The sequence below is a fragment of the Bos indicus genome, chromosome X (assembly GCF_029378745.1).
Source record: "Bos indicus isolate NIAB-ARS_2022 breed Sahiwal x Tharparkar chromosome X, NIAB-ARS_B.indTharparkar_mat_pri_1.0, whole genome shotgun sequence".
Classification (NCBI taxonomy): Eukaryota; Metazoa; Chordata; class Mammalia; order Artiodactyla; family Bovidae; genus Bos; species Bos indicus.
Window position 1 is genome coordinate 98,272,079 of NC_091789.1, and position 27,982 is coordinate 98,300,060.

Genomic DNA, 27,982 nt, shown 5'->3' on the forward strand with positions numbered 1-27,982 from the left:
AGAATGGAACTTACTCTGATAAAGTATATCTACAAAAAAAAAAAAAAAAACTTAAACAGGTTGAAATGGAGTAGATTTTTCATTTCCTATCGGGAAAAAAATGCTGATTATCACCTGTTTTAGTCAAGACTGTTCTGGCTAGGTTTGTTCAATGCTGCAAAATGAGGAAAGGTTTAAGATTTAAGCCAGTAGAAACTGCTGATATTCAAATATAATAGTATATTTTGAAAAGCAAAAACAATCTAGATCTAAAGTTTTGGAATTAATATGTATATTTAAAGGAACTGTTGGACAGAAAGTCTATATACAAACATTCTATCTCTACATACATCCTCAACTAGACGATAAAAATCGCAAACCATGAATTTTCAATAAATACCCAGGGATAAATTTAACAAAACATGTGCAAGTAGAAAATGAAACTTTACTGACAGAACTTTAACAGTCAAATATACAGCATAAGAACAGCAGAGATGGCTTCAGTTTATCTTCTTTCAAGCAAATGGTTGCCCTTCACCTGTAATATAAACATTAAAACATTGAAGTTACTTAGCAGAACTTTATTTCGATGACAGGAGAGGTATACAAAGTTCACTGCAGTTGTAGTTTTATAAAATGGACTAAAGCAGGAACACTAAGGGCGACCCTTTGGCTTACCTTCAGTTAATCCTCTATATTTTATAGACTTTTCAGGCACATTACCAGTATTTTTAAAAACACACTACTCTTCCTAGTTATACAAGAAAACAAGGACACTGAGTTCAGAACAAATGAAATCAATGGAACCTATCAGAAGGTAGTTTTCAGTAGAAGGCAAAACTGTGTACACATTCAGTAAAATATCTAACAACAAAAAGCACCCTAAGAAAAAGAAAATGCACAAAAAAATGAAACAAAAAATCCCAAAAAAAGTATCATTTAAATGTATTGATTTGAAATAATATTCTGAATATAGGATAGCTAAACAGTTGTTCTCTCTGTTACTGCTTAAGTGAAGTAAATAAAAAGGCCGGTATTACATTTGTTTCTTCTCTACTGTGGAAAAGTATAGAAATTTTCATTTGTTTTAGTTTATCCCTGATACGGTTGTTTTACGTTGGTTCAACATTTGTCCCCCTTTTTACTTGTGGCCCTCATATAATTCTATGTGTTTTTCACCCTGGAAAGCATTCCAGTTGGTATAATAAATTATATGGTGACACTAATTTTAAGTCATTACTATCACTGGCGACATCAACATGTGAAGAAGAAATAGGACTGTTTCTCACAGCCACACCAAAAAAAAAAAATAAAGGAAAAAAGGAGAGAAAAGAAGAAAAGGGAGAGCAAGAGGGCATATAAGTGAGACAGAAAAGCAAGTAGGAAGACAGAAAGAAAGTCTGGAAAAGCAGATATTTTCTTTGCTTCTAAATGATAATGGCTTTTGAGAGACAACTCTGACTAATTTCAAAAGTTCATCCACGGTATCTGTGATGTTTAGTTATTTAGTTACCATGGGGTATGTTAAACAGTATTTGTTTTTCTATCCTATTAGCCATTTCATTGATATTCTGAAAATATCTGAGTTCCAGATTATACTGTTTTAATTCTGTAATATACTAACTGTTAGTGTCTTGTTCTGGAGAAGGAAATGGCAACCCACTCCAGTGTTCGTGCCTTGAGAATCCCAGGGACGGGGGAGCCTGGTGGGCTGCCGTCCATGGGGTCGCACAGAGTCGGACACGACTGAAGCGACTTAGCAGCAGCAGCAGCAACAGTGTCTTGTTCATATTTCCTATTATGTGTACTTGGGCTTTGTCCATTTTCTTCACAATTATGTAAACTGAGAGGAATGGACTGGGAATTTGGGGTTGACAGATACAAACTATTACACTCAGAATGGATAAACAACAAGGTCCTACTATGCCGCACAGGGAACTAGGTCCAATGTCCTGTGAAAAATCACAGTGGAAAAGAATATTTAAAAAATGTATATATGTGTGTTAAAAAATTATGTAAACTAGCGCATTGTCTTTATTTATTAGTTGAATTTATTTTCCTCTTCCTAACAATTCATACCTGTCTTTTATTAAGTATCTTTTTCTCTTTCCCGTAGGTTTATTCTGTTGCTCTTTTTCTTACCTTTTATATTGTATGTAGGATTTTATATTTATGTGCTTTGTAATTTATGTATTGTTCTTTTTAGGTACCACACATATTTAGGGCTAAGAGTTTTCTATGAGAACCTTTTAATCATGTTCTGTAGTTACTTGAAAGTAGACTGGAAGTGGTATTTTCGTCTAAATGTTCTAATGGAATGGAACAAAAACGTAAAGTGAAAATATTTAGAAGGCTAATACACAGTAAATTCTTCCCTAACCATGAAGTTCTTCCTTTAAAATCAGAACCATGCAATTCATTGTCAGCAATTTGGAAAACACCTATGTGAAAGATACTAATTTGATTACGCAGGAAGAACTAGAGTTACAGGCTTTGACCTTCAAAACTTTTTAAACTGATGTATCAAAGAGGAAAAATAACATATTTGATATGGTTAGAGATGATTATATCATGAGGCTCAGATTTTTATTAGTTCTTTAAGAGTGACAGTTCTTTACGAGTGGGATGTATGGCAAAAACCACCATCAAAAACCATCATAGTATTGCAAAGTAATTATCCTCCAATTAAAATAAGCAAAAATCCCCCCAAAACACAGACCAAACGTGGGGGCAGGTAGTGTGCATAGCATGTGTATCTTACTCACACCTGCCTTGAACATCACTGACTACATGCACTCTCTCAACTTCATCAGCCACAGACACAGGAAACTAGACTATCTTTTGCCATTTCATTGTTCAGTCATTTCATGCTTCATTGGGGAAAGGATTTAAAATGCAACTTTTTAAGAGCTAGAGAATTCAGAATTTGAGAGAATTTAACAAACATCAAGCAGAATGTTGGCTCATTTTTTTAAAGTTTATATATTTATTTAAATTGGAGGCTAATTACTTTACAATACTGTGGTGGTTTTTGCCATACATCGACATGAATCAGCCACAGGTGTACATGTGTTCCCCATCAGAAAATGAAATCTCAATTCCCCTGTTATAATTTGACTCAAGATGCTATTTTATGATAAATAAATCACAAAAAAACAGAGAATTCTTGTATGCATTCCATCGAAGAGAACCAGAGAATGCAAAAATTAGCATTGGAAAATTAGCATTTTAGTATACCTGTTCTGAATTCACAACTTATATGAGTAAAGTTGAGTTTAGAAGTTAAGGGATTTTGCAGAATCACACACATTATGTTAAAGCTGGTACTAGAACCAGTTGAATGCCTGAGCATATTTCATATAAACTGATATTTATTACAAATGCATTACATATTTGTTACAAGCACAAATTATAAGAGAACCTGAAAATTATTAGCTGTTGCTTAAAGTACTTATACTCAAGAGAAGAAAACGGTTTCATATTTTCAATTCGATATGGCATTGATGCTGTCTGTTTCTTTATTTGAAAGTCTGTAAGTCAGGCACTCAGGCATCTAGGGTCTGAACTATCTTTCAAAAAATATGTGAACTCTGTTATTAAAGTAATAGTAATGTTCCCTCCCCAATCAGTAATACTGAAGAAGCTGAAGTTGAACGGTTCTATGAAGACCTACAAGACCTTTTAGAACTAACACCCAAAAAAGATGTCCTTTTCATTATAGGGGACTGGAATGCAAAAGTAGGAAGTCAAGAAACACCTGGAGTAACAGGCAAATTTGGCCTTGGAATACAGAATGAAGCAGGGCAAAGGCTAATACAGTTTTGCAAGAAAATGCACTGGTCATAGCAAACACCCTCTTCCAAAAACACAAGAGAAGACTCTACACATGGACATCACCAGATGGTCAACACCAAAATCAGATTGATTGTATTCTTTGCAGCCAAAGATGGAGAAGCTCTATACAGTCAACAAAAACAAGACCAGGAGCTGACTGTGGCTCAGACCATGAACTCCTTATTGCCAAATTCAGATTGAAATTGAAGAAAGTAGGGAAAACCACTAGACCATTTGGGTATGACCTAAATCAAATCCCTTATGATTATACAGTGGAAGTGAGGAATAGGTTTAAGTGACTAGATCTGATAGATAGAGTGCCTGATGAACTACGGAGTGAGGTTCGTGACATTGTACAGGAGACAGGGATCAAGACCATCCCCATGGAAAAGAAATGCAAAAAAGCAAAATGGCTGTCTGCAGAAGGCTTACAAATAGCTGTGAAAAGAAGAGAAGCAGAAAGCAAAGGAGAAAAGGAAAGATATAAACATCTGAATGCAGAGTTCCAAAGAATAGCAAGAAGAGAGAAGAAAGCCTTCCTCAGCGATCAATGCAAAGAAATAGAGGAAAACAACAGAATCGGAAAGACTAGAGAACTCTTCAAGAAAATTAGAGATATCAGGGGAACATTTCATGCAAAGATGGGCTCGATAAAGGACAGAAATGGTATGGACCTAACAGAAGCAGAAGATATTAAGAAGAGGTGGCAAGAATACACAGAAGAACTCTACAAAAAAGATCTTCATGACCCAAATAATCACGATGGTGTGATCACTCACCTAGAGCCAGATATCCTGGAATGTGAAGTCAAGTGGGCCTTAGAAAGCATCACTACGAACAAAGCTAGTGGAGGTGATGGAATTCCAATTGAGCTATTTCAAATCCTGAAAGATGATGCTGTGAAAGTGCTGCACTCAATATGCCAGCAAATTTGGAAAACTCAGCAGTGGCCACAGGACTGGAAAAGGTCAGTTTTCATTCCAATCCCAAAGAAAGGCAATGCCAAAGACTGCTCAAACTACTGCACAATTGCACTCATCTCACACGCTAGTAAAGTAATGCTCAAAATTCTCCAAGCCAGGCTTCAGAAATACGTGAACCACAAACATCCAGATTGTTAAGCAGGGTTTACAAAAGGCAGAGGAACCAGAGATCAAATTGTCAACATCTGCTGGATCATGGAAAAAGCAAGATAGTTCCAGAAAAACATCTATTTCTGCTTTATTGACTATGCCAAAGCCTTTGACTGTGTGGATCACAATAAACCACGGAAAATTCTGAAAGAGATGGGAATACCAGACCACCTGACATGCCTCTTGAGAAATCTGTATGCAGGTCAGGAAGCAACAGTTAGAACTGGACATGGAACAACAGATTGGTTCCAAATAGGAAAAGGAGTATGTCAAGGCTGTATATTGTTACCCTACTTATTTAACTTATTAGCAGAGTACATCATGAGAAATGCTGGGCTGGATGAAGCACAAGCTGGAATCAGGATTGTTGGGAGAAATATCAGTAACCTCAGATATGCAAATGACACCACCCTTGTGGCAGAAAGTGAAGAACTAAAGAGCCTCTTAATGAAAGTGAAAGAGGAGAGTGAAAATGTTGGCTTAAAGCTCAACATTCAGAAAACAAAGATCATGGAATCTGGGCGAATCACTTCATGGCAAATAGATGGGGAAACAGTGGAAACAGTGGTTGACACTATTTTTCTTGGCTCCAAAATCACTGCAGATGGTGATTGCAGCCATGAAATTAAAAGATGCTTACTCCTTGGAAGAAAAGTTATGACCAACCTAGACAGCATATTAAAAAGCAGAGACATTACTTTGCCAACAGAGGTCTGCCTAGTCAAGGGATAGTTTTTCCAGTGGTCATGTATGGATGTGAGAGTTGGACTATAAAGAAAGCTGAGCACTGAAGAATTGATGCTTTTGAACTGTGGTGTTGGAGCAGACTCTTGAGAGTCCCTTGGACAGCAAGGAGATCCGACCAGTCCATCCTAAAGGAGATCAGTCCTGGGTGTTCATTGGAAGGACTGATGCTGAAGCTGAAACTCCAATACTTTGGCCACCTGTTGCGAAGAGCTGACTCATTGGAAAAGACCCTGATGCTGGGAAAGACTGAAGGCAGGAGGAGAAGGGACGACAAAGGATGAGATGGTTGGATGACATCACAGACTCAATGGACATGTGTTTGGGTGGACTCTGGGAGTTTGGTAATGGATAGCAAGCCCTGGTGTGGTGCAGTTCATGGGGTATCAAAGTGTCAGACATGACTGAGCAACTGGACTGAAGCACTTCTAGGGTGCCATCTCACTTCTTCCTCACTAGGCCCCTTGAAGAAAACCCTGTCACCCCTGTGTGTCCTTCAGTCAAGCTCTTTCTCTCACAGACCCTCTCCCTTTCCCCCTAGCCCTGAGGGACGTGCCCTGGACTCCTGGTCTGGGTCTGGATTTTCTCTGGGTCCTGGAGAGATTTTCAGTTTGGCTCTTTCAGGGACTTTATGACAGATCCCTGTGTGTGGGCAGGAAAGAGGTGTCCTGCAGAATGTAGGGAGTAGGCAGGGTCCTGAGGGGATCCTCTGAGGCAGCACCGGTCCTGGGTGAGGCCACAAAAGGGCTGAGGGTATAAATGAGGCCTGGGAGTAGGGCTGGGGGAAGGGCTAAAGAGGCCCCTGGGTGGGAGGGGAGGCCTGGTGGAAGATGAGGGGAGAGGTGGGGATTTGGGGAGAGAGAGGACTTGTGGCAGCTGTTATCAGGAGAGGGCCTTTGGAAAACGACAGATGATTAGAGGGATGTAAGGGAGTTGTCATAGCCACAGTGAGGGGAAGACTTCTCCTAGCTCCAGAATTCAGGATCCCACAGTGGATGCTGAGAGATGACAGAGAGGACAAGGTCCTCAGGGCTTGTTCTGTGGATCTGGTATTCACTCTAAACCTCCCATTGGGCAGGGTACAAAGTCACCACGACAAGAGGTTACTAGAGGGTGTTAGGTCCATTCTCAGGACCCAGACATGGGAAATCAATTTCAGAACCCCTCAGCTCTAAGGCAATCTCCACCCCTGGAATGAACTTGCATTCCTCAGGATGACATGCCGGTGAATGCAGATTGCAGGGACTTCAAGACGGGACGCCTCACTCTCTTGGGGTTGACTGAACAGAAACCCACTGCCACTGCCCACACAGAAGCCCAGCGGCGAAGATTTGGGGCTCTGTGTCCCAGGGTGCAGCCTGTGGGTGGTGGGGGAGAAGTGTGAAGCCTCAGAGCTAATGGGGTGCTGTTAGCTAGAGTAATGTCCACTTAAAGAAAAGCATACAACAGAAGAGTTGTGAGTTTGGGTTGAATTCAGGATCTTCTGGGGACTATAGCCTGGGACACAGTTACTCTGTTAGCTCTGAGGAAACTGCTCTGAGGAGGTAGCAGAGAGGTCGATATGATTTTTGGCTATGAAATACATGCAGTCAAGCATGGATATTGGTAAAAAATTACTATGAAACACAGAGATCGGATATCACACGTAAATCATTTTCATGCTTTTCTGTGTGTGGGAAGATGCAAGAATCTGGGGTCACTGAACCTTTTCCTGAGGTAGGCGTGTAACTAAATAAAGGCCAGCTTGTCCAAAGCACAGAGTGCCTCATCCTGTTTTTCGTCCTGAATCCCTCAGGATGCACTGTCATTCAGCAACCACAGAGGTTACAATTTAACCCTGTAGAACTGGCTGTGAGCAACGCTGTTTGTCTTAGGGATCCTAATTTTTCTGAGTCTACAGTTGGAATTTCTGAGCTGGCTGGGTTCTGTGTCCTCAGGTGTGATCTATTAAAGCTGTTTTGAGTGGGAGTCTAGGATGAGCAGTCTCTGAAGTGATTCCAGATATCTGTCCCAGGGCATGAAGTCTCTGAACTATTTAGGGGGTCTTTGTCAAGAGGGTTGGGCCTCTGAGCTGTTCATGCATCTGCATATGACAATGGTCTTAAGATCCTCTTAAAACTTAAGGCTGGATGGACCCCACTGTCACGGGTCTTAGAAGTAGACCTGTGATTTCACATTTGCTATGATTTCTACCATGCCTCCCTACAGAGATAAAAGCTTGGGGTGCCATCCTCAGAAAGGGTAAGTCATGTGCAGTTCACAGGAGCCCATGGTAATAATCCTGTTAAGAACAATACCTGCTGACATAAGTACCGCCCATGATAGGGGTCCTGTGACAAAAACTGTGTACACACACCCACTCAGTGAATCTGCCCAACTCACAACAAGGAGGGCAGCATTTGCAGAAGGGAGCTCAGGGCCTGGTGCAGATGGAAGGTCTCAGTTCATGATGATGGGAGGAACCAGATGTAAGCTTGGGCTCCTTGGCAGAGCCAGGGAAGACTCAGCATGACCCTGGCCACGTAGAGGGTAGGGGGGCATTTGCACAGGGCCATAAGGACCCTGTGACTGACTCACTGTCAGGATATGTCTCTGTGTCTCCCCATCACATACACACAACTTCTTACCTGGTGTATGGAATGCAATCTTAATATTCCCCGGAGAGGTGGTGCTAAAAGTCACAGAGGTGAGCCTCCAAGTAGCTGGAGAGAAACCTCACATTCGCCAGTTTGCACAAGGCTTCCACCACAAATGCAGAGATCCCTGCCTCTCTTCCCCCATCAAAGCAGTAATTGGCACTGAGGTCAGCAGGAGGGAAGGCTGGGCTGGACAAACTGTGAGGGACCCTATATACAGATGAGCCTCGCTATGACTGGTACATGTCCTTATCATGATAGGCAGAGGCCCCGGATGTGTGTTAAGGGAGCATGATTAAAGCCCAGGCCATGGGCAACTGAGTCATTCCCTAGAGACAGTCCCTGGGGAGGGGCTTTTATTCTCCTATAGAGAAAATGTACTGTACATCATCCAGTAGCAGGGCTGGGGGCCTGTAGGTAGGTGCTAACTAAGTGGGGACAGGTTGCTGCCAGAAGTAGACTCTTCATCCCTGTCTAATGCTCTATATTTGTCTTTTTCTCTGCCATCTCTGTGCTTGTTATATCATCCCTCTTTGCCTTTGCAAGACTCAGTGTGACCTCCCTCACACCAAGAGGTTCCTTGGCTTTGTCTCTCCTGAGGGTATCTTCAATTGACACGGATGTTCACTGGGAGCAGTAGGGGGGATTCTCCTTGAGTGTAGGGGATTTCAGGAAAGGCGTGTTCAATTGCAGATGGCCTGTGGCTTTTCTGGGGTAAATCAAGAGCTCCTCAAAAATCATTGTGTGATATGGGTCTCTGAGAGAAGCCTAGGGGTTCCTCTGGTAAGAAACCTCCTGTGGCTCAAGTCAAAGTCCTCCCTATGGCCAGAAAGCCCTATGGGACCTGACCCTCATTACCCCTCTCATCAGATCTCCTGGCTCTCCCTCCATTATGCTGTGACAGTCACATAGGCCTCCTCATTCATTTCATACACAATACACTGAGTTCCTGGAGAAGGAAATGGCAACCCACTCCGGTATTCTTGCCTAGAGAATCCCGTGGACAGAGGAGTCTGCTGGGCTGCTGTCCATGGGGTCGCACAGAGTCAGACATGACTAAAGTGACTTAGCATGCATGCATGCATCGGAGAAGGAAATGGCAACCCACTCCAGTATTCTTGCCTGGAGAATCCCAGGGACAGAGGAGCCTGGTAGGCTGCCATCTATGGGGTCGCACAGAGTCAGACATGATTAAAGCGATTTTGCAGCAGCAGCAGCAGCACACTGAGTTCCACGCCCCACTTTCTCAACTGGCCTTATCTCTGTCTGGGATACTTTTCTCCCAGATAGGCATCTCCTCTAGGCTTTTACTCAAATGTCACAATCTTAGAAAGAACTTCCCTGACCACTCTTTCTAGGTATCATCCCCCCTATTTCACTATCCCGGTTTAATGTTAATCACAGCAGTTATGAACACCTGAAAATTACTTATCTTTTGGGGCTGTATGACCCCAACACAATATGTTTCATGAAGCCAAAGTTGATTTTCTCTTTCCTAACACACATAGCTGTGCTTGACACAAACTGTGGAGAGAATGAAAGAATGACGGAATGAATAAACAAATTTGAACTTGTTGAGAGAGGCATAGCTAGACAGGCTGAGGATTCTGCCAGGGAACATATTCAGGGATGACAAGATGGTGATAAAGCTGTGGTCTTTATTTTATCTGCACGGTATCCTTGTGTCCCCTTGGAGACGACCCCTTTCCTAACAGAATGGAATGTCCTGTTGTCTTTTTCAGTATTACTCACAGTCAACGACAGAGGCCTTCCCCATGCCAGGCCTTCAGATCCCAGTCGGAAGCTTTCTCCGGACTGTGGCTGGCTTTCCCGATGAAACCGGTTCTGTACTAAACAGGAAAACACAAACAACCACAGAGAAAATGTTTTCAATGCTTCCTGTTACGATAGTGGCCCCTACAGAGAAGTAATCTTCAGTTTACGAAGACTTTTTTCTGGGTCCAAGATAGCAGCAATCGGTGGGGCTTTCATCCTAACTTTGCCTTTCCACCCTTGGAGGAGGATCGTCCTCTAATGGTCCACCGGCATCTAGATCGGCTGTTCCTCAGTCTCACCACCAAGGGGCGCGCGAGATGAAACACTTTCGTCCTGGAATGTACCACTGAGGGGTAGCGGTAAGACCACCCACTCTGGAAGGTACCATCGGGAGAGGGCGTGTGACAGCGCAGAGAGCCCCTTTACACCGCGTCGGGGATCGGCCACACTTCCCAGCGGAGGCACTCGTGGCGCCATGGGTCCATACCCATTCGCTCCATTCCGTCTTCCCGTGGCATTCGAGTCTGAGTGGACACCGGTATTAAGCTGCAACTTTCTTCGTCTCTTTTCCATCTTCACCCCTTCGTTTCTACATGGTTACATCCAAGGGGGACGGCTGCGGAGCGAGATAGGCTGCCAGTTGGGTCTGTGGCGTCAGGAAGCGCTCTGGGCATTGATTGGTCACCGCGTGCTTGCCGGAATTAGCTCTTATGGGGCGCGAATAGGCGCCGGAAATCCCGCGACTCCCGCTTTCCTTGATCGGCCCTCTTCGATTTGGCTGGCTGGCTGGTACAGGCACTGGGATCGCAGAGCTGGAACTGAGGGCCACAGGCCTGTGTGTACGCGTGCGCCTGCGTTGCCGTGCGCGGCTTTTGAGAGCATACAATTTTTCTCTGAGTTTTATTGCTTTTCCCGAAGGGGTCGAATAGCTGCCCTGGTTAGTGGCGGGGTTTGGCACTGTCGCTAGAGGAGCATGCTGACGGCGTTTCAGTCTTGTTTAGCTCTCGCTCAGTCTGTATCGTGTGGACACGCACGGCCATTTGCTCAAATGAATGCAATTCTTGTCCAGGGAGAGGTCTCTGAGTTTGGTGTCTCTCCCTGGAGAGTAAACTGTATCTGGCAGCTTGGGATTGTGTATTGCTACGTGTGACAACACAGGTGCTGTTTGGGTACATTTGATCTCCTTGACCCTTTGGGCGGGATTGTGAGTGATGGAATATTTGATCTGAGTGGATTTTGTGGGCCATAGTACAAAGCCTCTAGGATGTGTGTGCCTGTATTCCGGGGTGTGCATTTTTGGAGCTTTCTGGCATTTCAGTCCCTGGGTGTGAAATCTCTGTGTAGGCGTGTGCACCCCAGATTGTGAGATCTCTGAGTTTTTGATTCAGGGTCCCAAGTTGTGATGTCTCTGAGCTGCTTTAAGGATGGGTTTGTCTAAAGGTGTAAACTATGAGCTGCTTGGGGATCTGGGCACAGGGTGCAGGTTCTCCATCTGGGGACTTTATCTAAAGGTTATATGATATTCTTGAGATATTAAAAGTTCTGTCTTTCTGTTTAGGGTTTTTGTATTAGATTGCTAAGTGTCGAGTGGTTTGGGAGTCAGTCTCCATGATGTGAGGTATCTGTGCAGTTTTCATTTGTTTCCGTCTTGAAGACTTTGGTCTGTTTGGAGGGTCTTTGTCACAGTGTGTATGGTTATGGTCTCAGTTGTGTTTGAAGGTCTGAGACGAGTTATGTGCTCTCTGTGCAGAGATTCAGTGAGCTCTTTTTGGTGTCTCTGGGTATCTATCTGAGCTGCTTGGAGTCTTTGTGTCAGAAATAAAACTCTTATGTTCTTGGCTGTGAGGTCTCTATCCAGGAACTGAGGGTTTGGAAGCTGGTAGACAAGATTCCGAGGCCTTGAACCTCACATGCTGACTGTGTGTTGTTGAGCGTATCATTTGTCTCCTGGAATCTCAGTATGTATCATACTAATACAGTGCGGCCAGTGCACGTCTTGCAGGGTACCTGTGCATGTTCGCAGTGTGTGTTGCCTGGCTCCAGACTGTCCTTCCGCAAATGTTTCTGAGCACCTGCCATATACCTGAGCACTATTGGAGGAGTTTGTGACAGGACAGAACTGACCAAGTCTCTCCTTTCATAGACTTGGTGGTCAGTAAATAAATCAAGGGTCCAGGCGCTATGAAGAAAGATAATGCTAGATCAGGGGAAAGGGTATATGTAGGTATGATGTTGTTATTTTATTCAAGGTAATGAGGGAAAGTCTCCCTGAAAGATGGCAAGTAAGCAGAGATCTGGAGAAGTGAGCGAGCAGGCTGTGGGGTTATCTAAGGGAAGAGCATTCCAGGCAGAAGGGACAACAAATGCAACTGTCCTGGCATGGAAATCTACTTGGCATGCTCCTGAATATCAAGGAGTCCTGTGATGCACGGGGTTTGGCATGTAGCACTCATTGAAAGGGGTCTGGTTGCTGCTGTCTCTGTTTCGCCCACAATTTGTGATCATCCGCATTTCACAGATGAAGGACTGAAGGCTCCAACATGTGGCCTGCACCGTCTCTCCTACCTATCCCTGAAATTAGGAGTGAAGCCTTCTGGTCCATCATGAGAGAGAGTTTGAGTGTCCCAGCTGAAGGGATGTCACGCTGAATGTCAGCCAAGCAGCAGAGATCAGTTATAATGTGGGAATCATGCCTCATAACATTGGTACTCTTGATGGGGGGCAGGACTTAAGAAGAAAAAGGAACTGGGGCAAAGGACAGAGGCAGGAAGGGAAGATGGAAGACAATGAGGGGAAAAAAAAAAAAACATTGCTGCCTTCATCACATTGCTTGGGTTTGGCCCAGTTCACGTTGATTGGCTGACTGTACTAGGACATATTCACCTTTTCCTGTCCCTACCCTTTCTTTCCCTTCCCTTTTTTGTGCCTGAGCAAGTCAGTCCTAAAGCCATGAGGTGTTGCCAGGCAAGGCATGTGTGTGTGTAAAGGGGCATCCCTGCCTGGAGAGTCAGAGCCCAAGGTGGAAAGAAGGATATCCTTGGGGGTTGGGTGGGAAGGAGGCTAACTGCTTCATGGATTCAAGCTTGAGTGAGGTGTGGAAGTCAAGGGCCAGGGATGGTTCTGCATAGATTGTGAGGAGGACCTTTTTGTGGAGGAAGGATCACTTACATGCACTGGCATTCATCAACTTGGCAAATACATAAGAATGCTGAGAGCCACGTCTGTCAATTTTGGAAAAGGGAATTTCCAATATGGAAAGGAAGTAAACTAGAACAAATTCTGAGGAATTCTACTGGAAGTAAAGGTCTCCGTGCAAACTTCTTGTATTCGATAGGTGTGCATATGTGGCTAGACTGATCTATAACTATAGATGTGTGTCTACGTGTTTGTGTGTGTGATTGTGTACACACATGTATTCCCAAGTTACTGGAAACAGCAACATTCCAATGGCACTAATTACACCAGTCCCCAGATCCTAGCTTCTGAACACCTTTCTCCACTAAATGATGGGTTCCCAGGCTGACGAAGGAAAGGATAAATGAGCCTGGTTCACCTTGTCATGTCAGTAATAAGGGAAAGTTCAAGAATGATGGGGAGATGTCAGAGGGACACAGAATATACCTTGAGGGCTCTCCCACCAGAAACACTCAGGACTCTTATTTTTTCCACCTTTTTTGAGATATTATTGACATATAACCTGTAAGTTTAAGATGCCAATGTGATGATTTGAAACACACATATTTGGCAAAACGATTACCATGGCAGGGTTGGCACTCTATCGCCTCACATAATCCTTTTTAAAAATTGTTGAGGAAATAACATCTCAGATCTACCCTCTTAGCTTTCACTGTATTACACAGTTTTGTTAATTATACTCACCATGCTATACATTGGATCCGCGAAACTTATTCATCTCATACCTGTAAGTTTGTACCCTGTATTCAACATTTTCTCCAGGCCCTTGAAACCTTAGAAATTTCTGTAAGTTTGACTTTTTTAGATTCTGCACATAAATGACAACATACAATATATATCTTTCTCTCTTTCACCTTTTTGACTTAGCATAAAGCCTTTGAAGTCCATTCATGTTGTTGCAAAAGGCATAATTTTCTTCTTTGTGACTGAATAATAAATATTCCATTGTATATATCGCCACATTTCCTCCTTTAAAATTAATTTATTTTAATTGGAGGGTAATTACTTTACAATATTGTGATGTTTTTGTCATACATCAACATGAATCGGCCATAGGGATTCGCGTGTCCCCCCATCCTGGACCCCCCTCCCATCTTCCTCCCTACCTTATCCCTCAGGGTTGTCCCAGAATACCGGCTTTGGGTGCCCTGTGTCATGCATGGAATTTAACACCAGTCATCTATTTTACATACGGTACTGTACATGTTTCAATGCTATTCTCTCAAATCATCCCACCCACTCCTCCCACTGAGTCCCAGAGTCTTTGCTTTATGTCTGTGTCTCCTTTGCTGCCCTGCGTGTAGGGTCATTGGTACCGTCTTTCTAAATTCCATATATATGCGTTAATATACAGTATTTCTCTTTTTCTGACTTACTTCACTCTGTATAACAGGCTCCAGGTTCATCCACCTCATTAGAACTGACTGAAGGGCGTTCCTTTTTATACTTGAGTAATATTCCATTGTATATGTACCACAACTTCCTTATCCGTTCGTCTGCCAATGGACATCCAGCTTGCTTCCATGTCCTAGCTATTGTAAACAGTGCTGCAGTGAACGTTGGGGTACATGTGTCTGTTTCACTTCTGGTTTCCTCGTGGTGTCTGCCCAGCAGTGGGATTGCTGGGTCACATGGCAGTTCTAGTCCCAGATTTTAAAGGAATCCCACACTGTTCTCTGCAGTGGCTATAGCGGTTTGCGTTCCCATCAACTGAGTGAGAGCGTTCCCCTTCCTCCACACCCTATCCAGCATTTGTTGTTTGTAGACTTTTTGATGGTGGCCGTTCTGACCGGTATCACCACGTTTTCTATATCCATTCATCCCTTCATAGACACCTAGTTGCTTACAACTTTTGGTTGAAGGTGCAAAGTAAATTTAAGGTTAGTGTTAATCCTCCAACATTGTTTTTCAGAATCATTTGGCTATTTTGTTCATTTGCCTTAGCACAGAAATTTTATCATCAGTTAGTCTATATGTACAAAAAAGTCCTGCTGGAATTTCTGACTGGCATTGTATGAAATTGATGGATCTGTATGCGGACTACTGACATCCTAATTATATTGAATTTCTCATCCCGTGAACACACCGTGTGCCCCCATTTTGTTAGGTCTTATTTAAGGAACCACGTTGCATTGCCTTTTCTGCCATTGTTTTATCAAGTCTAATTCTCATATATCGAAAGCTGAAGATCTGAATCTGATGAAGATATGAAAATATTAGGAGTCAGACTTTCATCAGTAATGCCTTATTTCTTGTGTAGTTTTAGCATTGCCCGTTTATTGTGTTTCTTATCTTTTCTGCTAATATTCGTGATTGTTTAATCCAAGGGTGATGGTATTTTCTGGGGTAAATCGTGAGGAAATATTCAGCTGTGTTTTGGGAGGGAGAGTCTGAGGACAGGGGCACAGGGGAGAGAGAGCAGAGTGGGGGTGGGGGAGGTGAGAGCGTGGGGGCAGGGACAGGGGGCTACTAGAACAAGCGGAAACAGAAATGAAGAGACACAAGAAGAAGAGCTCCCCTCTGGACCGTGCTTAGCTCTCTGTACGTATACGCGTAATGAAGGCTTTGAGTACTCATAGCAACACTGTGAGGTAAACATTTTTAATGCTATCCTCCCTTTCGGCAGCTGAGGAGCAGAGACACAGAGACGTTAATGGGTGAATGAATCTACACAAAGTCACCTAGCTGGTGACTAGATTGTGAGTCAGATTGGTGCCCAGGCCAGAGAGAAACAGCCAGGTGTGGTATCTCACCCCCAATCTGGAATACAGTGCAGTGTCTGGTGTACTCTGGATCAAAAGGCAGATCAACATGTTCATCCGCATGAAACATTACTATGGATCTGTGTATGGATTGAACACAATGTCTCCTAGGTGCGTGAAAGGCCATGGGGTGTCATGTCAACATGCACACATCACAGAGAACAGTTCCTGGTCCATACCGAGGTCTAAACAGTGTTTCCTCTGACCGACACTAGTGGAGCACTCTCATCATTATGGAAAGTAGCATAACTATAGTGATAAACAGATAGAACCACAGATACAATATGATGAAGACATTACCTCCCCCATCTCGTAATTGTCTTAAATGCAGAGAACAAAACCTGGAAGGCAATAGACCACATACTAACTTTTTTTCTCTTAAGGGTGACATTCTAGATAATTTCCAAGTAACATTTTATTAGTATTTTAATGTGTTGTATCTTCATTGTTACATAGGCAGTTTTTCTATTATAATTGAAAAATGGACTTTCTGAAGACTCGTTCTCCTCAGGTATCTTGAGGTTTCAGCATAAGAAAGTTGTGTGGGTATCCCTGCCAGGTGAAAACCCAATCGGCACACTGAAGTCAGAAGTAATATCTTTGGTACAGTAGGTGGGGGGGCTGTGGGGAGTAGAGAGTTCCTGATGGAAGGCTGGCTAAGCCTGCAAGCATTGTGAAAAAGTCACTGACGCTATAGGCCCAAACCAAACAACAGCTCACAGGTCCCAGGGAAGACACTGGTGTTCTATGCACGGAAATGTCTGTGTTAGGACTTTCAGACCTTTGCTCTTTTGGCTCCCATGATGCAGTGGGGCAGCTTGTGGCGCTTATAATACAGTCCTGCTTTGACCCAGGCTGTGGATGAGAGTCACGGCCTCCCCTGCAGCACTGCCCCCTTTGTGGGCAATCTGGAGCTCTTTTTGTGATGTCTGGGAGTCAACAGATTCCGAAGAGAAAGGAGAAAGAAGATACATAGTGCAGGGGGTACATGCACCCACCCTGTGCATGTGGTGCTAGAGATGGGCTAGAGATGCAGGTGCAGCTTGTTACAGGAACCTGTTGGGGATGAGTGGAGCTGGATTCGGTGACTCAAGGAAGAAATGTGGAAGTGAATATAAAGGGAGAAAACACATTGAGGAGGGTAAACAGCTCCAACTCCCAATTCTGTACCAGGGTAGGGTGCTCCATTACTGTTGTGAGAAGGCTCCCTGGTCTGAACTCTGGGAGGGAGTGATGAGCATTCTAAGGACCCGCCATCAACCCTAAGTAGAGGCGCTGAGAGTGTGAAGACATTGAGTCTCAGCCTTTACCACTGACAGACACACAAAGCTTCTTAGTCCTGCTGAGAGTGGGGCTGTGGCACCTTAGGGAAGCTCAAAGGTAGGGTGGTGGTGGTGGTGGTTCAGTCACTCAGTCGTGTCCGACTATTAATGAGCCCATGGACTGCAACACGCCAGGTTCCTCTGTCTTACACTATCTCCCTGAGTTTGATCAAATTAATGTCCATTGTGTTGGTGATGCTATTTAACCATCTCACACTCTGTCTCCCCCTTCTCCTCCTGCCTTCAATCTTTTCCAGCATTAGGGTGTTTTCCAATGAGTCAGCTATTTGCATCAGGTGGCCAAAGTATTGCAGCTTCAGCATCAGTCCTTCCAGTCAGTATTCAGAGTATTCAGTATCCATTTCCTTTAGGATTGGCCGGGTTTTTCTCCTTAGTGTCCGAGGGATTCTAAAGGGTCATCTCTCTAGCACCACAATTCGAAAGCATCACTCAACCTTCTTAATGATCCAACTCACACATCTGTACACGACTACTGGAAAAACCATAGTTTTGACTCTGCAGACCTTTGTCAGCAAAGTGATGTCTCTGCTTTTTAATATGCTGTCTAGGTTCGTCATGGGTTTCCCGGGGGCTCAGCGGTAGATAATCTGTCTGCAATTCAGGGGAATTAGGACACCTGGGTCCAATCCCTGGGTCAGGAAGGTTCCCTGGAGGAGGGCATGGCAGCCCACTCCAGTGTTCTCGCCTGGAGAATCCCCTGGACAGAGGAGCTTTGGTCCATGGGGTCGTAAAGAGTACACTGAGAGATGTCACCTCCCAAACAGAATCTCTGGCCAATGTGCTGTCCCTCTAGCTTTACTCATCTCAAGTAAAATCTGTTCCCTGGCCGCAGAAGCCATGTGAGACAACAAAGGAAACTTGAGGCGGTGGTGCTTTAAGCACTGATTTGGTGTGAGATCGTTATTTGTTTGGGCCAAGTGACTGCAGGGAATGAAATGGGGTAGGGTGATGAAGGAAATGAGATGATGAATTTATTGCCCCGGCCACCTCCCTGCCCTCAGGTAGCCGACTTCAGTAGGGCTGGCTGGTGTCAATGCCTTGTGTGTAGGCTCACTTGTAACAACATCCTGTGTGTGGTATGAGCAACTTGGTGGGCAAATCAGACAGCATGGCCAAATATTCATTTCTCAGAGTGGATGGAGGGAGAAGAGAGAAAAGAGTGATGAACCATGGGCTAGTTGGGAGTCACTTTCTAAAATCTCAGTATTTCTTCACAAGGTGTGTGTGTGAATTCTTTTCTTTATCTGAGAATTGGCTTTCGAGTTGAGGAAATATCATCGTGAGAGACTCCTTGTGACATGTGAAAAGAGGTTGGGAGTGAATTGGATTAAGGTCATTTTCCAAGTGTTTCACACCAAGTGTTTGTTAAGGGGACAGCAGTGGCCTAAAGGAACTGAACTGAGTGGCTGAAATACAGGTTTCAGTTACTGAAATGTGAAGAGACTCTTTCTGGGATGTGTGGTCATCCTAGCCTGTGGTCACAGGCAACTCATAAACTCATAGGATTTGAACCGTGTCTTCCTAATGTCTTTTGCTTTCTGTCCTGGAATGTGGTGGAGGCCTCAGTTCCGGTGACTAAAGTTCCTAGGTAACAGTTCTCTGAGAAAAGTAGCTCTCTAGAAAAGAGCAGTGTCTGGGAAGCTGATCTAAAATTTTAATAAAGGCTGTGATGTAATTTTTGTTAGCTTCAGCCAAGATATGATTGTTCAAAGGATATAGAGAGATGCACCTACTTCGGTATCTACCATTGGATTTTTCAAAGAAACATACAGTAAGATTGGCCTGGTTTTCTTTCTTCTTATTTATTTATTCATTGTTGGCTGCACTGCGTCTTTGTTGCTGCACGAGGGCTTTCTCTTAGTTGTGGAGGAGGAGCACTACTCTCTAGTGGCGGTGCATGCGCTTCTCATCTCAGAGACTTCTCTTGTTGCGGAGCATGGCCTCTAGGCTCAGGGGCTTCCGTAGTCGGAGCAGGTGGGTTCAGTGGTTGTGACACACAGTCTTAGTTGCCCTGCGGCACGTGGAGTCTTCCTGGACTAGGGACCGAACGCCTGCCCCGTTGCATTGGCAGGGGGCTTCTGTTTTACTTTTTTAATCATCAATTCATTTCAATTGGAGAATAATTACTATACGATATTGTGATGGGTTTTGCCATATATCAACACGAATCGGCCACAGGTATACGTGTGTCCTCCCCTCTTGAACCCCCATGCCACCTCCCTCCCCACCCTATCCCTCTGGGTTATCCCGGAGCACCGGCTTTGGGTGCCCTGCTTCATTCATTGAACTTGCACTGGTCATCTATTTTATATATGGTAATGTATGTGTTTCACTGCTATTCTCTCAAATCATCCCACCCTGGCCTTCTTTTGCCGAGTTGAAAAGTGTGTTCTGTACGTCTCTGTCTCCTTTGCGTCGTTGCATGTAGAATTGTTGCTACCATCTTTCTAAATTCCATATAAAGGCATTAATATAAGTATTTGTCTTTCTCTTTCTGACTTCTGTCTGTATAACAGGCTCCAGCTTCATCCACCTCATTAGCACTGATTCAAATGCATTCCTTTTTATAGCTGAGTAATGTCCCATTGTGTATATGTACCACAACTTCCTTATCCATTCATCTGCTGATAGACATCTAGGTTCCTTCCCTGTCCTAGCTATTGTAAATAGTGCTGCTGTGAACATTGGGGGGTACATGTGTCTGTTTCGCTTCTGGTTTCCTTGAGGTGTATGCCCAGCAGTGGGATTGCTGGGTCGTGTGGCAGTTCTAGTCCCAGTTTTTTAAGGAATCTCCACTCTCTTCTCCATAGTGGCTGTACCAGTTTGCATTCCCACCAACGGTGGAAGAAGGTTCCCTTTTCTCCACACCATCTCCAGCATTTATTGTTTGTAGACTTTTTGATGATGCCTGTTCTGACCTGTGTGAGATGATAACTCATTGTGGTTTTGATTTGCAGTTTTCTAATAATGAGTGATGTTGAACATCACTTCATGTGTTTGGTAGCCATCTGTATGTCTTTGGAGAAATGTCTGTTCAGGTCTCTTGTCCACTTTTAATGGGGTTGTTCGTTTTTCTGGTATTGAGCCGCATGAGCTGCTTGTATATTTTGGAGATTCATTCTTTGACAGTTGTTTCATTTGCTATTATTTCCTCCCGTTCTGAGGGCTGTCTTTTCACCTTGCTTATAGTTTCCTTCATTGTGCAATAGCATTGAAGTTAAATTTGGTCCCTTTTGTTTATTTGTGTTTTTATTTCCATTACTCTGGGAGATGGGTCATAGAGGATCTTGCTGTGATTTATGTCAGAGAGTGTTCTGCCTACGGTTTTCTCTTAAGAGTTTTATAGATTTTGGTCTTACATTTAGGTCTTTAATCCATTTTGAGTTTATTTTTGTGTATGGTGTTAGAAAGTCTTCCAGTTTCTTTCTTTTACCCATAGTTGAGCATTTTCCCCAGCATCACGTGTTGAAGAGACTTTGTTTATGCCGTTGTGTATTTGTGCCTCCTTTGTCAAAGATAACGTGTGCATAGGTGTGTGGATTTACCTCTGGGTTCTCTATTTTCTTCCATTGATCTATACTTCTGGCTTTGTGCCACTACCATACTGTCTTGATGACTGTAGCTTTGTAGTATAGTCTGAAGTCAGGAAGGTTGATTCCTTCAGTTCCATTCTTCTTTCTCAAGATTGCTTTGGGTATTCAGAGTCTTTAGTGTTTCCATACAAACTGTGAAATTATTTGTTCTAGTTCTGTAAAAAATACCTTTGGTAGTTTGATCGGGATTGTGATAAATCTACAGATTGCTTTGGGTAGTAGAGTCATTTTCACTATACTGATTTTTCCAATCCAAGAACGTGGTACATTTCTCCATCCATTTGTGTCATTGTTGATTTCTTTCGTCAGGTTTTTTTTTTTTTTTTTTTTAGCTTTCTGTATACAGGTCTTTTGTTTCTTTATGTAAATTTATTCTTAAGTATTTTATTCTTTTCATTGCAGTGGTGTATGTGATTGTTTCCTTAATTACTCTTTCTGATTTTTCCTTATTAGTATATAGGAATGCAAGGGATTTCTGTGTATTAATTTTATATGGCAGGCATATTCTGAAGCACTGGACCAGCAGGGAACTCCTGGCCTGCTTGTCCTTGGGTGTGCAGCTCTCTGAGCTCTGACACACGGAGAGATTCCTGTGATCACCACCACGACCAGGACACAGGCCACATCCATCACCCTAAAAACGCCCAGGTGCTGCCCGTTTCTAGTTTCCCCTCCCACACCCCAATCCCTGGCACAAGAATCTGTTCTCTTTCGCTACATTTTGTCCTTTGCAATTTTAAAATTCCTTATGTATTCTGAATAGAAGACCTTTCTCAGATCTGTGCTTCACAAACATCTTTCCCCTAATAACAACTAGCTTCCCTTTTCATTACAGGAGACATGAGTGATGAAATGTACTTTTCCTCCCCACACTCAGAGCCCAGTGTTGTTTAGCCAGCAAGTGCCTGTGAGATTCTTCAGAAGTGAAAATGAATTCTGCTATGTGTCAGTCTGTGCTCTCAGCTAGTCCCCAGAGCTGTATTTCTGCAGAAATCCATGAGTCTTCTGCAGAAAGGGGTGCTTGAGAACAGGTATATTTACTGGAGTATGAACTTGTGATCTCATCAGAGAGCTTCAGAGCTCAGCCCATCTTGCAGGACTTGTCTCCCAAGGGAGCTTTTCTTCTTGAAACTCAGAGGCATGAATTTAGTCCGTGTGAGCACGTTTAGCAGGGCTAACATGGCATTTCAAGGTTGTTCATCCTTTACCAGGTATCAGACCACATTCAATATATTTCTTTCTGTCACCTTAGTTACTCCTCCTTCAAAGACCCATCATTTTGGAAGATTTCAATCCTAATTGATGAGGTGAGAAACCAGAGGACAGAGAAGTTAGGGGGATTGCTCACAGTCACATAGGCCGCCAGAGGAAAAGTGACCCACAAACTTCAGCATCCTCCATTCAGAGCCCCCAGTCTTTATTTCTTCAGTAAAGTTGCCATGCGTGCATGCATGCTAAGTCACATCAGTCATGTCCAACTCTTTTCGACCACATGATGGTAGCCCACCAGGGTCCTCTGTCCATGGGATTCTCCAGGCAAGAGTACTGGAGTGGGTTGCCATGCCTTCCTCCAGGTCATCTTCCCGACCCAGGAGTCCAGCCCACGCCTCCTGCAGCTCCAGCATTGCAGGAGGATGCTTTACCGCTGAGCCACTGGGGAGGCCCAAAGTTGATGTATGATATTATATTTCTTTCAAGTGCACAACAGAGTGATTCCATATTTTTAAACATTATGAAATGAATTGCTAGGATAAGTTTGGTTACTATGTGTCACCACAGAGATTTCTTACAAGATTATTGACTATATTTCCTGTATGTACATTCCATTCCCATGACTTATTTTATAACTGGAAGTTTGTATCTCCTAATGCCTTCCCTGTTTTACACATCTCCCTACTCCCTCCTCCTCTGGTAACCATGTTTGTTCTCTATGTCTCTGAATCTATTTCTGTCTTGTTTCCCGTGTTCTCTTATTTTATTTCTGAGGTTACACACGTAAATAAAACTGTGTGTTATTTGTCTTTCTCTGTGTGCCTAGTTTTACTTGGCATAACACCCTCTAGGTCCATCCACGTTGTCGACAATGACAAGATTTCATTTTTTTTTATTGCTGAGTAATATTCCACTGTGTGTGTGTGTGTGTGTGTGTGTGTGTGTGTGTGTACCATTTCTTCCTTTTTGACTCATCTATTGATGGGCACTTCCATATCTTGGCTCCCCTTGGCTGTAAATAACGCTGCGGTGAACAGAGGAGCACGTATATCTTTTGTGACTAGTGTTTCTTCTATTCTTGAGAAAAATACCGAGAAGTGGAACTGCTGGATCATATGGTAGTTCTTGTTTTCAGTTTTTGAGGAAATCCTCATTGTCTCCATAGTGGCTGCACCGATATACGTTTCCACCAACACCTGAGGAGGGTTTCCTTTTCTCTACATCCTCCCCAACATTTCTTACTTGACAGGTATGAGGAAGTACTTCAACTGTGGTCTTGATTTTCTAATCCCTGAGGAGAAGATGTTGAGCATCTTTTCATATGTCTATTAGCCATCTGTATCTCTTCTTTGCAGAAATGTCCATTCAGTGCTTTACCCCATTTTAAAATCGGGTTTTGGGTGTTTTTCCCAATACATTCTATGAGTCCTTTAGCTATTTTGGATATGTACCACTTTTGGGATGTGTATCACTTGCTCATATCTTCTCCCACTCAGCAGGTTGCCTTTTTCTTTTGTTGACGGTTTCCCTTGATGTGTAAAAGCTTTTTAGTTTGATGAACTCCCATTTGTTTATTTTTGCTTTTGTTGCTCTTGCCTGAGGAGACATGTCAAAAAAACTAATTCTAAGACCTATGTCAAAGAGCATACTGCCTACGTCTTCTTCTAGGAGCTTTATGGTTTAAGGTCTAACAATTTCATCTTTAATCTTCTGTTGTTGTGGTTTATTTTTGAATGTTGTGTAAGAAAGGGGTCCAGTTTTCCATAACCATTTATTGAAGAGACAGCATTTTCCGTGATGGATGTTCTTGGCTCCTTTGTCATAGACTAATAGGCCATATGAGCGCAGGTTTATTGCTGACAGAGCATCCCCAACTGTACCCTCCGTAAAGGCTGGGGTGAAGTAAGAAGACCCGGTGACTCCAGTGTCCGTCCACAGCTGGTGGCACACCAAGTCTGGATAAGGTACGTCACTGATGCTAGCCACAGTGCACTGGGGCAGGGATGGTCATCCCCGCCTGGCACAAGTTCCCCAGGGTGGGATGCGATGGGCTCACTCCAGCAGCCAACCCAGGTCGATCCTGGCATCCCCAGTCCCTCATTTAGCCAATCATGAAGGTTTTCACTATATATGTTACATCCCCTCCATGCCGTGCCAGGCTGGCTGTTGAGACGGGGAGGTGAGGAGGACATGCGTGGCCAGTCCCTGCCCTCGAGAGTTGACTCATTGAGCAGAGAGGAGATCTGACACCCTTAGATGTGGTGGCGAGTGTGTCACTGATCCCCTGTGAGGCTGCGTTGCTAGGAGATGAGAGGACTGACAAGGATCAGGGTAGATGAAGTGGACGTGGCTGGGGAGGGGACAGGGTACTCTGGGTCCTTGCTGTGCCAGTCCCAACTGTAGAATTACCCACAGCCTGCATGAGGGCGCCCGGAGGATGGATGGGTGGCTGTAAATGAGGATATCAGCAGCGGAACCCCCTCCCCACCTCAAAGTCTGTATCCCCAACCTGCGTATTGGGTGTTGGTGATCTGGGGGTCACTTCTGAGACAGCATACTCTCCCCAGTTACAGACTAGGAGCCAGAATCCTGTGATGTACAGAGATGACCAGCACATCAAATCCTAGACCAGAGACCAAGCCATAGGAACCAACAGGCCAGAGAATACTGGATGGGAGTTGGCTTAAAGGCAGTGGCCAAATAACAAATCTGAATGTACCTGTAGCAAGCAATGATATTGAACCATTCATTTAAAGACCTTCCCACAGAGGGAAGTCCTGGGCCTCCTGGTTTCATCAGTGAATTCTATCAAAGGTTTAAAGAAGAAATAGTACCCATCCTTCACAGATTCTTCCTGAATAGACAGGAGGGAGGAGGAAACATTTCCTAATTCATCGTATAAGCACAGTATTACCCAATTACCAAAGCCAGACTTGACATCACCAGAAAGCTACAGATCCATATCTATCATGAATAGTGATGCATACACCCTCAACACAGTATCAGCAAACCAAATCGAGAAACATTTTGCCAAGGGCTCTGCGAGATCTTTCTTTGGGATTGGAATGAAAACTGACCTTTTCCAGTCCTGTGGCCACTGTTGAGTTTGCCAAATTTTGTGTCATATTGAGTGCAGCACTTTCACAGCATCATCTTTCAGGATTTGGAATAGCTCAACTGGAATTCTATCGCCTCCACTAGCTTTGTTCGTAGTGATGCTTTCTAAGGCCCACTTGACTTCACATTCCAGGATGTCTGGCTCTAGGTCAATGATGACACCATAGTGATTATCTGGGTCATGAAGATCTTTTTTGTACAATTCTTCTGTGTATTCTTGCCATCTCTTCTTAATATCTTCTGCTTTTCTTAGGTCCATACCATTTGTGTCCTTTATCGAGCCCATCTTTGCATGAAATGTTCCTTTGGTATCTCTGATTTTCTTGAAGAGATCCCTAGTTTTTCCCATTCTGTTGTTTTCCTCAATTTCTTTGCATTGATCACTGAAGAATGCTGTCTTCTCTCTTCTTGCTATTCTTTGGAACTCTGCATTCAGATGTTTATATCTTTCCTTTTCCCCTTTGCTTTTCACTTCTCTTCTTTTCACAGCTATTTGTAAGGCCTCCCCAGACAGCCATTTTGCTTTTTTGCATTTCTTTTCCATGGGGATGGTCTTGATCCCTGTCCCCTGTACAAAGTCATGAAGCTCATTCCATATTTCATCAGGCACTCTATCTATCAGATCTAGGCCCTTAAATCTATTTCTCACTTCCACTGTATAATCATAAGGGATTTGATTTAGGTCATACCTGAATGTTCTAGTGGTTTTCCCTACTTTGTCCATTCTGAAGGAGATCAGCCCTGGGATTTCTTTGGAAGGAATGATGCTAAAGCTGAAACTCCAGTACTTTGGCCACCTCATGCGAAGAGTTGACTCATTGGAATAGACTCTGATGCTGGGAGGGATTGGGGGCAAGAGGAGAGGGGGACGACAGAGGATGAGATGGCTGGATGGCATCACTGACTCGATGGACATGAGTCTGGGTGAACTCCAGGAGTTGGTGGTGGACAGGGAGGCCTGGCGTGCTGCGATTCATGGGGTTGCAAAGAGTCGGACACGACTGAGCGAATGATCTGATCTGTGTGAGATCTTTCCCAGGATTGCAGTATTGGACCAACACTCAACTTCAGTTATGGGAAACAGCGTATTGATATAATGAAGGACGGAAACCACCTGCCATCTTGACAGACAAATAAAAAGCATTTGACACAGTTCAAGACCCATTCATGACAAATATGTAAATAACTAAATCAATAAACACGGTCAACCATCTCAGGATAGAAGGGATCGTCATTGCCGTGCTGAAGAACATCCCTGAGAAACATCCAGCTCTCGTCACATCACATCTAGTAGAGTCTGAGTGAATGCTTGCCTCTTGAGATCCAGACCAAGATAGGAGGTCTGCTTCAACCACCTCTATTCCACACTGACTGAAGGGTCTAGCCTGTGCACCATGCAAAAGAAGAAATGAAATCATGGAGAAATGAGAAATGAAACCCATGTCCACACAAATACTTGTCCTTCGATGTCTTTCACAGCAGCACTGTCTGTAATCTCCAAGTAGTGGAGCAGCCTAAAAGTCTGTCAGCTGGAGAGTGGTAAACAGAGTATTTATTCTGTAGCCATGCAGTGAAACAGCACAGATGGATGAAAAGTGGTGAACTTCTGCTTTCTGCTGCCACATGGGTCAGCCTCTGAAGAACTGTGCTAAGTGAAAGAACCCAGACACAAAAGGCCACTTCCTGCAGGAGTCCGTTGATGTGAATGCCCACAAAGGGCAAATCAACAGAGACAGAAATTAGATGAGAGGATGCCTGGACCTGCAGATACTGTTGCGGATCGACTGCTGATGGGTACACGGAACCTTTTAGTGGTGCTGGCAGTGTTCCACAACTGCACTGTGGTGGTGGCTGCACCACTGTGTGAAGTTACTAAAAGTTACTGCCCTGGAAGTGATGGGTGTGATTTGTGGTGTGTAACTGTACCTCAGTAAAGCAGTTTAGGAAGGTACTGCAGATGTCCAAGTGAGACATGTGGGAAAAGATATGCCATTGCTTTTGTAACAACAAGGAGTGCCCCTGCTCCTTCCACGTTCTGGGTCCGGCCTCCTCCACATGTGCTAGATGCTCCCTCCAGAGACAGTCGCTGTGCACGTTAGGACAAAATCCCCAGTGAGCACACACATCTAGTTTGTCTCTAGAGTTCCAAAGAAGGTCCCGGACAAAACTCCCAGCCGACCAGGGCCAAGAGACTGGCACGGGCCTCACTGGGTGGCTGCGCGCAGGCCCAGAGCCAGCCAATCGGAGTGCAGCCCCGGCCACCAAGCGCCGGATCTTCCTGGACTCGCTGACTTCCTGCCCGTGTTGCTATGGTTCCGCGGACTGCTCGCTGTCCAGGGGTGGTTTGGCCGGACCCCGTCGAGAGATTCCCTTCCTTTCTCTGGTCCTTAAGGGCTTTCTACTTAACTTTCGTATCCACGCTGTCCAGTCCTCTGCGCGGAAACCCAGCAGAAACGATGAATTTTCTTCCGGGCTTGCGGCGTTTGGGTTTCTGTAGCCTGCAGGTGGCAGTGTTGCTCCACAGTGTCGCCGGGCCGGTTTTTCCTCCGCTATGGCGCTTTAATAAAATGACAGGGAGCCTTTTGCCTCAAGAAGCAGCTGGTTTGGTTTTGTTTTCTTTTCCTCCGCTAGTGCCGGTTGGCTGATTCAAACTGCATC

The 27,982-nt window shown here is 44.1% G+C and overlaps 2 long non-coding RNA genes across 2 annotated transcripts; one reads left to right on the plus strand and one right to left on the minus strand.

Moving 5' to 3' along the window:
* Positions 1–404: 404 nt before the first annotated feature.
* Positions 405–10,755, minus strand: LOC139181666 (uncharacterized). The gene is made up of 2 exons (XR_011565441.1): positions 10,079–10,755; positions 405–517 (listed from the first exon to the last, which is right to left on the minus strand). It is a non-coding gene; the product is annotated as an uncharacterized lncRNA (long non-coding RNA).
* A 25-nt stretch (positions 10,756–10,780) lies between these two features.
* Positions 10,781–27,921, plus strand: LOC139181667 (uncharacterized). Its single transcript, XR_011565442.1, has 2 exons — positions 10,781–24,171; positions 24,775–27,921. It is a non-coding gene; the product is annotated as an uncharacterized lncRNA (long non-coding RNA).
* Positions 27,922–27,982: the final 61 nt, after the last annotated feature.